This window comes from Bos grunniens, chromosome 17 (assembly GCF_055505025.1).
Source record: "Bos grunniens cultivar Pamir isolate PY7600 chromosome 17, Bosgru_T2T1.0, whole genome shotgun sequence".
NCBI lineage: Eukaryota > Metazoa > Chordata > Mammalia > Artiodactyla > Bovidae > Bos > Bos grunniens.
In genome coordinates this window covers 51871729-51875570 of record NC_141181.1, presented here as the reverse complement: position 1 = coordinate 51875570, position 3842 = coordinate 51871729, and the positions used below count along the sequence as shown (strand labels likewise).

General features: G+C 53.9%; 1 long non-coding RNA gene across 1 annotated transcript; it reads right to left on the bottom strand.

Annotated features, from left to right (window-relative positions):
* Positions 1-1390: 1390 nt before the first annotated feature.
* On the bottom strand, positions 1391-3226 carry LOC147355335 (uncharacterized). Its single transcript, XR_015144433.1, has 2 exons — positions 3105-3226; positions 1391-2101 (listed from the first exon to the last, which is right to left on the bottom strand). It is a non-coding gene; the product is annotated as an uncharacterized LOC147355335 (long non-coding RNA).
* Positions 3227-3842: the final 616 nt, after the last annotated feature.

Below are 3842 nucleotides of genomic sequence, written 5' to 3'. Positions count from 1 at the left end.
TCCCGAGGTAGATTATAGAAGCAGAGAGGTCTGTACTCTGCAGACGTGTGTGAAGGAATCTTGGGAGGAAGTGCCAAGGACAGAGCACGTGTGGGGTTACCCCAGGCAGTGTCCTGGGTTGGGGAGCAGAGTGCAGAGGAGCACAGCTCTGGAACCTCCCTGCGAACCCCAGCTCTGCCATTTCCTCACTGAATGACCCCAAACACCTTGTGTACTGGTTCCCCCTAACTGACCTCATACAGTTGCTGTGAAGGCTAAACAGAGTAACTTATATCAGGGCCTTAAAATAGTGCCTGGCCCAGGTAAGCACACAAATATTATTATGATATTACAATCTTCTAAGACCTGAGATGTCGAAATTCTCTGTGTGACTTCCCTGGTGGCCCGGTGGTAAAGAATCTGCCTGCCAGTGCAGGAGACACAGGTTCGATCCCTGGGTCAGAAAGATCCCTTGGAGAAGGAAATGGCAACCCATTTCAGTATTCTTGCCTGGGAAATCCCTTGGATAGAGGAGTCTGGCTGGTTACAGTCCATGGGGGTCACAAAAGAGTCACACAACTTAGCAACTAAACAATAACAACACTTATTTCACTGTATAGGGTCCCAGACACAGCCCACGGCATCTTTGATCTTCACTGCAGCACATGGGATTTTTTGCAGTTGTGGAATGCAAACCCCTAGTTGCAGCATGTGGGCTCCCAGCTGTGGCAAGTGGGATCAAGTTCCCTGACCAGGGATTGAACCCAGGACCCCTGCCCTGGGAGCATGGTGTCTCAGCCACTGGGCCACCAGGGAAGTCCCTGTTTTCCCATCTTGACTTTGAGGTCTCTTGCTCCACCAGCCCTCACTCAGGCCACCAGGCCCTTCAGGGGGAGAGTGATGGGCAGGTACCACACACAGATTCTCCGATGCTCTGTCACCAAACCCATCCACCCCAAGGACCCCAGTGGGAAGGAGTGTGGACCTGACCCCCACTCCCCAGAGTGCTGCTTTCTTTATACTGCATAGGCAGATTTCGTGCCTGGTGGGGAGCCCTCATCCAGGTTCCCATCTTCTCACATGGTGGAAGGGGTGAGGGGGCTCTCTGGGGCCTCATTTATAAAGGCACAATCCATCCTTGTGACCTACTCACCTCCCAAAGGCTTACCTCCTAATATTAATACTATCACATTGGAGGTTAGGATTGCAAGTATCCATGCTGGGGAAGGGGAAACACACATTCATTCAATGGCAAATGGCTAAGCAAATTACAACGTATCCACTCAAAGCATACTATACAGTAAGGAAAAAGAGCAAGCCACTAATACCCCTGACAACATGGGTGAACCTCAACAATATTATGCTGAGTGAAAGAAGCCAGACACAGCAGGGCCCATCTGATATGATACCATTTGCATGTTTTAAAAGTATTTATTTATTTACTTGGCTGTGCCAGGTCTTAGTTGTGGCACGCAGGATCTTTGATCTTCATTGCGACACACAGGATCTTTACTTGCAGCACGTGGGATCTTAGTTCCTTGACCATGGATTGAACCTGGGCCCCCTGCATTGGGAGCACCAGGGAAGTCCACCATTTACATTTTACCGAGTTGTTCTATTTCCCTGCCTTGAGGCAAAAAGATGAATCTTAGTTGGTCTTTAGGCGAAAGTCATTAGTGATGATCCAAGTCCAGGTGGAGGTCTCTCTGGGGTTGTTGGCTGGGAGGAGGCTGAGGGAGCCCTCTGGATGATGGACATCTTCTACACCGGGACCTGGGTATGGTCGCATGGTGTCCACACATATAACAATGCATGCACAGAGATGGACGTTTGAGATGTATGCTCCCCACATGTGCAAACTGTACCCCAGTAGAAATGAAGATGAAGCCGAAGCTTCAATACTTTGGCCTCCTGGTGCGAAGAGTTGACTTACTGGAAAAGACCCTAATGCTGCGAAAGATTGAGGGCAGGAGGAGAAGGAGGCAACAGAGGATGAGATGGTTGGATGGCATCCCTGACTCAATGGACATGAGTTTGAGCAAACTCCAGGAGGTGGTGAAGGACAAGGAAGCTTGGTGCGCTGCAGTCCAGGGGTCACAAGCGTCGGGACACGACTCAGCGACTGAACAAAACAAAATGAAGACTCAGAGAAATGATGTATTCCACACCCAGAACTCACTGAAGAGCACACAAGAATAAATGCTTTAATGAAGGGAGGAATTGAAGGATGCTTTCTGCTTCCTGGGGTCCCCCGAGGGCTGAGCTCTGGAGCCTCTGAGCCTCCGGGCGCCCTTTCCAGCTCCCTCGAGCAGCTCATGTCCCCAGCGTCCTCAGGTTTGTCCCAGGAGGAAAAGTACCCTGTGAGTCAGCACTCTCAACCCCCCAAAGGACTCTCCCCAACACCAGTCACCTCATTTTACCCACCCTCGACCACGAGCGGGCTGGGACCATGGCTCCTCTTACATCTGCACCCACCAGGGCTGGGGCACACCCTCCATGGTCTTGGGGCCCCACGCCGGCTTCTCCTGCCTGTTTGAGTTCAGAGCATAGGGGGAGTCACCGAGTCAAGCCAGCTTCCTCCTGCCGCAGAGAGTGTCCAAGTGTCCGGGCGCCCCCCCACCTCCCCGCCACCCCCACCATCCCTGGCCTCCCTCAGCACCCTAAGAGCATTTGTTGTCCCCACGCTCCAGTTAGGACTGCTGAGCTGAGCGATTTCCAGAATGGATGGTGCTGGAGAAGGCTCGCGCCACCGCGGGGGTTTGTAACGCCCCCTCCTAGAGCTCTCATAGCACCCGAGGTCGCCACGTGGCCTGCCCGAGTTCACGCTTTGGGGTCACGTGCTTTCCTCCAGGCCAGGTGGGACTGAGAGATCACGGCCATGTGGGGATACCCTTCTGCACTCCAAAACTCCTTCTGAACCTCCCCTCGGATGGTGAATTTGCCCAAAGTCAGCTTGCAAAAGAACCCTCTGGAAGGCAGCCTTAGCATCCACTCATCACCCAACCTGGAGCCAGGCATGAAGAAATGACGGAGGTCAGAGTGGCAGCTGCTGTTGAGCTGACTTTGAACTTGAACTAGTTTGAAATCCAGCTCGTAAATCTCCAGCTCAGCCCGGGGGCACTCACCTTCAGGTTGGGGTGTGGAGTTCGCGGGAGAGACCCGGGGTCCCCAGCACAATGCGACATTGACAAGGCCGCCTGGGGAGTGTGTGTGGACCTGGGGACGTGGTGCTCTGGACGGTGCCAGAGGGAGGGCAGCGTACATCTGGAAAGTGTCAGGTTTAACGCGCGAAGCCACGGGGCCCAGGTCAGCTAAAAGTACATGTTTGCTTCCAGCCGCAGCTGTGCAAACTCCCGCCGCTCAGCCCTGCTGGGCTCACATCAAGTTCCCTCAAAGACAGTGGTCCCTTTGTCAGATTGCCCTCCAATCCCCCTTTTCAAAGTCACTGGCCTGCCACGGGGCCCCCGCCACAAACAGCTGTGGGGCAGCGTCTGTCTGAGGCTGCATTCATTCAGCCTTGAGAAGGAAAATATCGTAATTTAGGGGTGCATGTCTGCGGCCCCTCCACCAGACAGCACCCCTCCCCTCCCCTGAAACCTCTGCGTCCCGGCTCACCATGTGCCCACCCTCTCGGCTGCTGTTCAGGCATCACAGACAACTCAGCGTGTGCCCTGGGGAGCTGGTTCCTTTGGTTCTTCGTGGCTGGTAGTCACTCAGTCGCTTCTGACTCTTGGCGACCCATGGACTGTAGCACCCACCAGGCTCCTCTGTTCATGATATTCTCCAGGCAAAAACACTGGAGTGGGTCTCCCCTGGCCCTTCTCCAGGGGAACTTCTCGACCCAGAGATCGAACTCAAGTCTC